Consider the following 8,986-nt stretch of genomic DNA (forward strand, 5'->3'; position numbering starts at 1 on the left):
GCAGGTTGATTAACCAGATGCGTAGACACAGGAGTGGAGCCAAATGGAGTTGCAGCGATCACAAGGGCAGGTTAACCACTTGGAGGACCTCACTCAGGACTCAGTTGTCTCGGTGTGCTTACAATTGGGGTCCCTATTCAAATTCCAACTGTCCGTCTCTCACCCAGTGGTTTTCATTCACTCGTCCCTGTCCAGTGGGGCTCACACAGTTGCCCTTGCACGGTGGCTCCTGCCCAGGAAGGCTCCTGGGTTCAAGGGGGCTCAACAAGACAAAGTAATATTCACACCAACCCACTTGCCTCTGGCTGGTTTGTAGTGTCCACAAAAGTTCAGCCAAATTATCACTGGCCCGCTCGTTCCTGGGCAGTTGGTGTGTCCCCAGAGAGCTCAGACAAATTCCCACCAGTGGGCTCACCCTTGGGAACTCTCCCAGACAATAGGCGGTGCCCAAGAAAACCCAATTAGGATCCTACCAGCCTTTCTCTGACAGATCAGTCCCACAGCAGCTCGATTGGTGGCTTCAGACGATGGCTGGCCCCACGGTGTGCCTTTGTGTGCTGACCCAGAATCGTACAGTCCACGGCTGTTGTTGTGTTGCGTGAAGGAGTCTCTAGCGGCCCTGGAGCACAGCCAGGGGGTGCAGGGTTGTGGTGAGGTCACCAGGGTGTGTCAGAAGTGTGGGGGCATGAGATGGTGGTGGGGTGTTGTCCCTGGACACGGTGCTGTGGCAGGGATGGGGGTGTAGGGCTTGAGCAGCGCTAGGAATTAGGGGTTGCAGTCTGTTCCCAGATATTAAGCTGCCAGTCCTCAGCAAATTGGATATTTGCATATATCTTACTAGTAATGCTTCTACCTTTGCAATAATGATGTGCAGTATTTGTCCTTAAAAGACTGAGTTAGTTCACATAGCATAATGCTTTCCAACATGTCTCATGTCATATAGTAGTTTTCAAAGTTATTGCTTCTGGGTGCTGCATAGTATTCCATCATGTGAATGTACCATAATTTCTCAATCCATTTGTTTGTTGATGAACGTTTCAGCTGTTTCCATTTTCTTTCTATTGTGAATAACACTAGTTTGTATATCAGTGTACAACTCTTGCTTCTATTTTCTTCTGCATATATTCTTAGCAGAGGAACTGCAGGGTCATATGGAATTTCTATGTTCAGTTTTCGAGGAAACACTAATCTGCTTTCCAGAGTGGTTATACCAAGATTTACTTGATCTTTTGACTGTCCATGAAGTATTCAATAGTCTTTTCTAATACTACAATTCAAATATATAAATTATTTACTCATTTTTATTCCCTGTCCAGCTTCCACCTGTGTTATGAGGTGATTGAGAATATCATAGCCTTAATTCTCAAAGTGACATAATTGCTGTTGTTAGGTGCCATTAAATGGAGTATAACTCATAGTGACCCCATGAACATCAAATACTATGTGGATCATAACGAATTGTGGATAACATAGAGAAGAATGGAAATACCAGTACACTTAATTGTGCTCATGTGAAACCCATACCTAGAGCAGGAAGCTGTTGTCTGATTAGGGTAAAAGAATACTGCATGATTTTAAATATTACATATCTTGGGTGAGACTGGAGGGCATTATGCTGAGTGAACTCAGTCTCATAAGGATAAATACTGCATAGTATCATTATTGTAGTAACAGAAGGATAACTAATGGAACATATATGGGTAACCGAGAGAGGAAAGTGTGAGGATAGAGAAGTGAGGGTGGGCAGGGAAGAAATCATAGGGTTACACAATTTGATGGGTGGAAAGATGCAGGAGGGGGTGTGAAAGAAATGGGAAAGATCAGGCAGGGATCTGGAAGGACTACATAATGATGAACATGGTTCAGTGGTGATTAATTTTATAAAATGTAATGAATGAGATATATTTATGAAATGGCATATGAATGAAGGATAGTGTAAAACATAATATATATTGAACTTTGTATGTAAACCAATATAATTTTTTTAAAAAAGAAAGAAAATATGTGCATTAGGGCTGTATTCTCTCTTCATACCTGTTTAATCTACTCTGAAGAAATAATTCAAGAAGCTGGACTTTATGAAGAAGAATGTGGCATCTGGATTAAGGGAAGACTCATCATCAACCTGCATTATGCAGAGTATAATCTTGCTTGCTGAAAGTGAGGAGAATTTGAAATGCTTGCTGCAGAAGAACAAGGACTACAGCTTTCACTATGGATTAGAGCAAGAAAGGAAAAATTCACAACATCACAATAGATAACAAAAAGATAGTAATTGTCAATGACTTAATCTTATGCAGATACACAATCAACAGCCTCGGTACCAGCAGACAGGAAGTCAAAAGTTGCATTGGGAAAGTCCACAGTTAGGAACCTCTCCAATTATTATGGAAAATGAATTATGGAACAATCTCCAATGTGTTGGAGAGCAAGGATGTCAATTTATAGACTAAGGTGCACCTGTTCCATTTCATGCTTATTTCAATTACCTCTGTGCATCTGAGAGTTGGACAATAAATAAAGTTAACAGAATAAATGATGCCTTTGAAATGTGCTATTGGAAAAGAGCACTAACTATCCCATGGATTGCCAAAAGAACAAATAAATATGTCTTAGAAAGAATGCAATCAGGATGTTCCTTAGAGGGAAGCGTGATGAAAATTTATCCTTGCTCTTAGGAAAGACCGATATTTGCAACTATACGTCCTTTCTAAAAAAGTATCTCATACCTTTTTAGCATGCTTTTTTAGCATATGCCACTCATCTAAATATTTACCTAGGCTGTAAAAGATTATTTTTTAAAAAAATTTGACCCACTTTTAGCTTTCATTTAGAATTAGAGATTATTGTTTTAACTACCACAGAACTTTCACTGCCACAAATAGGAATTTTATTTGTCTTCTACCTTAACTGAAATAAACTTGGTATTATATTTCTGCTTAAATTAGCTGAATTAATACTGCTTTAATTCAAGTTCATCTCTGCAGTGAAAAATGACAGACATTATTGAGCTCTGTTACACATTTAATAAGGAATGTACACTTTTTATCCTTGTGGGAGCTATTTAATACACTGTAGAGCCTGTCAAAATTCAATTCAAGGTTGAATGAGTAATGCATAAAAGTCAATTTCATATCGTATCAGAGATAAAGCCAGTTATTTCTTTTTATCAAGTAGATGAGGATGCTATTTGGATCTCTGGTAGCAGAGGTGTGAAAGCTCCAACTTCGAACTGTTACAGCAGATGTGAGTGTGGAGAAACTTCAAGCATTCCAAGTAAATGGAGTATACTCAAATAAATGAATAGTTGAGGGTGGAGGAAGGTGATGGGAGCGGGTACCTGAGTTCTGGGCTTGTTGTTAAGTTCTGTCTAGTAGGAACTGACCCATAGCTGACACTCCAGCAGGTTTTCAGAGGCAGTTAACTGAGGAGAGGACATTGTTCATCCTTCTCCATTGGAGCAAGCTGGCAGATTCTAATGACTTGCATTCAAGATTGCAGTGCACAGTTCTCACCTCTGAACTTCTTGGCTTCCTAGTCATTTCTTTTTCTTTGTGCTATAAAAATTTCTGTATCTTGAAAAGCAAGATGCAAGTTCAGCAGACAACAAGAATAAAAGAATAAGAGAGAGAAAAAATGACAGTTTGTGTCTTTCCACAGCTGTGATCTCAGTGTGTGTGTGTGTGTGTGTGTGTGTGTGTTGGCACATAAATATATATGCATGTGCAATGAATGGGTACAGGTTCTGGTACTGCAGATAATGTCCATTCAACAATTAAGATTAAGCTCACACCAAACATTTTTCACATTGTTCAGGGTTTGGGGTCTCTCTCATGACCTTCAAATTGGAACTTACTTATGCAATTCCTTCATTGCATTTCTGAGGCTATCTAAATTGTATGTAGGAGAGTTGTTCTTGTTGTTAAGGCCGTCAAGTAATAGGTGACTCATAGCGACCCTATGAATGAAAGTCCTTGACACTTGCGTGACTTTCATCCTTTTTCCAGTTTCATAGGGTTTCCGGTGACAAAGTATTTATGGAAGTGGATGCCACTCCTGCTTCCAAGCTTTTTTTAATTGGGGAGCTCTACCAAACACTGTCCACCATGGGTAGCCATTATTGCATTTGACACATCAGTGTCACAATGTTCAGCTTCACAGCAACCACAAGTTACCTTTGTATGGCAAGTGGACACACCAGGGCTATATAATCTAGAAGAATGTTTGACCAAAAACAATGGAAAACAGACCCGAGGGCTGCAGATTAGAGTCATTCACCTTTGGGTTGGTAGCATCACTTTTGGTCCACTACGTGAACTCTAATTTCTCTCTAATTATGAGAGTAGATATCCTATTTTAACTCGAAGCACTTATTGATAAATATTGATGACTAAAACCTTCAGTATAGATTTCATCACATAATTAAAACAAAAATCCTCACAACTGAGCCACTAAGAAACTCAGTCCCACAAGGATAAATATTGTATAAACCATTATTGTAGAATGAGTATAAGGATCCAGGAGGCATGGGAGAGACTGGAAGCAGAGGGATGTGGATGTGCAGGGGGAAAGGGGGTGATTAATCATTGGGTTGTACAATTTGATAGATGGTGGGGGTGAGGGAAATTGAAAGAATTTGTTCAAATTTGTATTTAAGTTTTGATGTTTGATGTGAGCTTAAACAAGTAGAGAAAAAAACCTCAACAAACAACATGTGGCCTAAGAAGACACATCTTAGACACAAAGACATTGTTGTTGTTGTTATGTGCCGTCAAGTCGTTTCCGACTCATAGCGACCCTATGCACAACAGCCCTAAACCCTGCTCTATCCTGCGCCAACCGCACCGCCTCTGACACACCCATCCCGATTACCCTAGTCACCGAATCAATCCATCTCATAGAGGGTCTTCCCCTCCTGCGTTGTCCCTCAACCCTCCCAAGCATGATGTCTCTCTCCAAGGACCCGTCCCTCCTGGCAACATGTCCAAAGTATGTCAGACGAAGCCCCAGAATCCTTGCCTCGAAGGAGTAGCTTGGCTTAATCCTCTTCAAGATAAATCTGTTTGTTTTCCTGGCAGTCCAGGGTACATTCAGTACCCTTCTCCAGCACCACAGCTCAAAAGCATCCACTCTCCTTCTGTCCTCCCTAGTCATTGTCCAACTCTCTGATGCATAACAAGCGATTGCAAATACCATGGCCAGTATCAGGAGCACCTTGGTCTCCAGAGAGACACTGTTGTTCCTGAGTACCTTAGAGAGGTCCCTAAAAGCAGACTTTCCCATCGCGATACGCTTTTTGATTTCCTGACTGCTGGTGCCAAGAGTGTTGCCTGTGGAGCCGAGCAAACTGAAGCTAAAAAAAATCAAAGGATAAAACAATGTATCAAGCAAACAGTAGCAAAGGGAGTGGTCAGAATAAAAATTTTGGACAAAATAGGAAAAAAAGAAACATTATAATAAGCCAAGAAAATATTGATGTCAGAAATTATATTTTCTTTTGATTATCAATCAGTACCCGAGAAAGTAGCATTAAGGAAATCAAATGGCTAATTGCATTGTGAAAATCTACTACAAAGAATCTCTTTAAATTGTTAAATAACAAAAGGTCACTTTGAGAATGAAAGTAAGATGGATTTGATTCCATCCTTGTTCTTTTTGCTGTTTCTATTAAGGTTCATTGATGTAACTACAATTTATAGCAACCTTATGAAAAACAGATAAAAACCTTTCTCTATCCTGTGTCGTTGTCATGAGATCTGCATGCTCAAGCCTGTAGTTGCACTTACTGTACCTTATGGACCTTCCTCTCTTTTATTGACTCTCTACTTTTCCAAACATGATGCCCCTTTCAAAAACTAGTATCTCTTCACAGCATGTCCAAAGCATGAAGAAGAAGTTTTAGCATCTTTTTTCTTTAAGAAACTCTACCTCAAGAAAGATTTGCTTGTTTTTGGCAATCTATGATGTACTTAATACTCTTTGTTAACACCAGAATTCAAACTTCAATTATTCTTTGATATTCCTTATGAAAAACATTTTTACATGCATATGAAGCAATTGAACCTGTCATGGCTTAGGTCAGGGGCACCATGGTTTTGAAATGGGCATCTTTGCTCTGTAGTGCTTTAAAGAGGTCCTTGAAAGCAGATTTTTCCAGTGTAATATATCTTTTGATATCTTAACTGGTGTTTCTTACATGTTGATTATGAAGCCAAGTAAAATGAAATTTTTGACAACTTCAATCTTTTATTCATCTATCATGATGTTGCCTATTGATCTAGATGTAAGGATTTTTATTATCTTGATATTGAAGTAAAATCTATATTGAAAGCTATTTGTAATGTTTAACCTTCTTCAGTAAGTACTTCAGGTCTTCTTCACTTTCTGTAAGCAAAGTTGTAAAATACAATGGCAATGACAAAAAGAAACACTCTCACTAAGAAGGATTGACACAGAGGCTGTAACAATAGGCTTAAACACAGAAAAGATTATGAAGATGGCACAGAATAGGACACAGATCTCTCTTATGCCAGGGCACTTCATTACTGAGAACACATTCATTGCCTTATCTATAATAACAAATAAGGATTTTTATGCTATTGTACATAAAGTTGCTATGAGTTGGAGCTGAATCATAATACCTAAAAAGCAAGATATAGAGTATCAAAGGGAGCAGTACATATGAATACCTATGAAATATACAGCTTCAGTATGACATTTGTAAAGAATAAACAGGACAATACTTTTTCTAAGCAATCCACACAGCAGTCCCATAACCATTTAGATTTTCTACTGGGATTGGCTAGCAAAGTCATGAACAGAATTATCTGGGCTTAATAATGAGAACAAAAGTCTTGGATAGTTGAAACAGTTAATGTGATATTAAATAAAAAGTTAGTGGTTCAACTCTATTCAGAGGCACCTCAAATTAAAGGTGTGATGAAATATCATTCATTGAAAATCCTGTGGAATGAAGTTCTATTTTTATTTATCAGAGGTTACCATGAGTTTAAATTGATTTGATTATAGTAAGGGTAGCATGTAATCATGGAAGACTTTGTAAAAAGAAGTACCTTGGTTGATTCTGAATTTTATAATAGGAATGGTTCCAAAGCCATCTTAGAGTAAGGAGAAAGTACATTTCAGATGGATGAAATAAAACATGTTCCACGTAGGAGTTGGCAACAACAGAATGTTTAAAATGGATACTGTATGGAAGGAGAAATGTGCAAATTAAGCTGGTTATTCTTTATTTTTGCACTGTTTGAGGATTTTATATGAGATGCAACAATGACATCACTAGGATTATTTTCAAACAGTTTAGTTAACTTATGATATTATATTGATACCTATGGGTAATACCATTACCCATGATAATACACCTATGACGATCCTTCCACATCAAACCATACAAAATTCTCAGTAGTGTGTATTATCACCAGCTTTAATCATTGGATACCAAATGCTATTGTTGTGAATTGCTTAAATGTATTAATTCTTTGACTGTATGAATGCTAATAACGAAATTGTTTTGTAAAATCTTTCTACGTTGAATTACAACATTAATTACACTATTTATAATTGAGTGGAAGACTTCCACACACACAGCCCCCCCCACCTGCCTATTTTACCCCCTCATTTTTTAAAAAAAAGTTATTCTCTTAGGTTCACATATGCTTCTTGTTAGGTGCCATTGAGTTGAGTATGGCCCATAGTGAACCTAGGAACAACAGATCCTGTGCTATCTTCACTTTTCCTGACACAATAAAGTCCACTGTGACAGTCATTGTGTCTATCCACCCAGTTGAGAATCTTCCTTTTCTTTACCAACTCTTAGCCTTTCCAAGCACCATATCCCTCTCCAAGGAATAGCCTTTCCTAGCAACATGACCGAAGTATGTGAAACAAAGCTCTGTCATCTTTGCCTTCAAGGAGCACTCTGGCTGCACCCTCTCCAATACATATTTGTTTGTTCTTTTGGCAGTTCATGGGATGTCAGTCTTCATTTCCAACACCATAACTCAAAGACATCAATTCTTCTGTAATCCTTATTAATTGTCCAGCTCTCAGAAGCACAGCAACTGATCAGAGAGACCATGGCCTGAACCAGATGCATGTTAGTCCTCAAAGTGACATCACTACTCCTCAATAGTTGGGAGAGGTCTCTGACTGTAGACTTTCCCAGTGTAAAACTTCTCCTGATTTCCTGACTGCTGGTACCAAGAGTGTTAATTGTGGATCCAAGTAAGGTGAAATCATTGATAGTTTCAGTCTTTTCTCCACCTATCATGATGTTACCTACAGGTCCAGTGGTAAGAATTTTTGTTTTCTTGACATTGAGATGTAACACATAGTGAAGGATTTATTCTGTGATCTTCTGCAACAAGTTCTTCAAATCCTCCTCACTTTCAGCAAGCAAGGTTGTGTTATTTACATAATGCAGGTTATTGATGAATCTTTTCCTGATTTTGATGCCACATTTGTCTTCATGGAGTTCAGCTTCCAGAATAATTATTCAGCACAAATATTGGTTAAGTATGGAGAGAGAACCCAACCCTAATGTACACGCCTTAAAAAATATTAAACCAAAGTGTTTTAATTTAAATAATTTTAAACTATAGTGTTCCCATGCTCTGTTCACACAACAACCTCTTGGCCTAGGTGTAGGTTTCACATGAGAACAATTAAGTGCTCTGGGATTCCCATTCTTCTCAATGTTAGCCATAAATTATTATTATCCGGCTTACTCGCCCTCCGGCCTGTGGGCGGGTGGCCTCTGGGCGAGGAGCCGGGACTGCTAAGGCCATGGGTTAAAATCCTTCATAAAGAAGAAAGATCTTAGGCAACATGATGGATTCAGAAGCTCATGAAAAGAGGCCACCAATCCTGACATCTTCAAAATAAGATATAGCATCACCTCACATTACCAATGTTGGTCAAATGAAGCATTACCTTTGTGGCTGCTGTGCAGCTTTCAACAACATCG

General features: G+C 38.7%; 1 pseudogene; it reads right to left on the reverse strand.

Moving 5' to 3' along the window:
- Positions 1-8,807, reverse strand: part of LOC102862286 — a 55,741-nt pseudogene extending 46,934 nt beyond the window's left edge.
- Positions 8,808-8,986: the final 179 nt, after the last annotated feature.

Source organism: Elephantulus edwardii, unplaced genomic scaffold (genome assembly GCF_000299155.1).
Source record: "Elephantulus edwardii isolate Elephantulus edwardi_28Jun2011 unplaced genomic scaffold, EleEdw1.0 scaffold00084, whole genome shotgun sequence".
Taxonomy (NCBI): domain Eukaryota; kingdom Metazoa; phylum Chordata; class Mammalia; order Macroscelidea; family Macroscelididae; genus Elephantulus; species Elephantulus edwardii.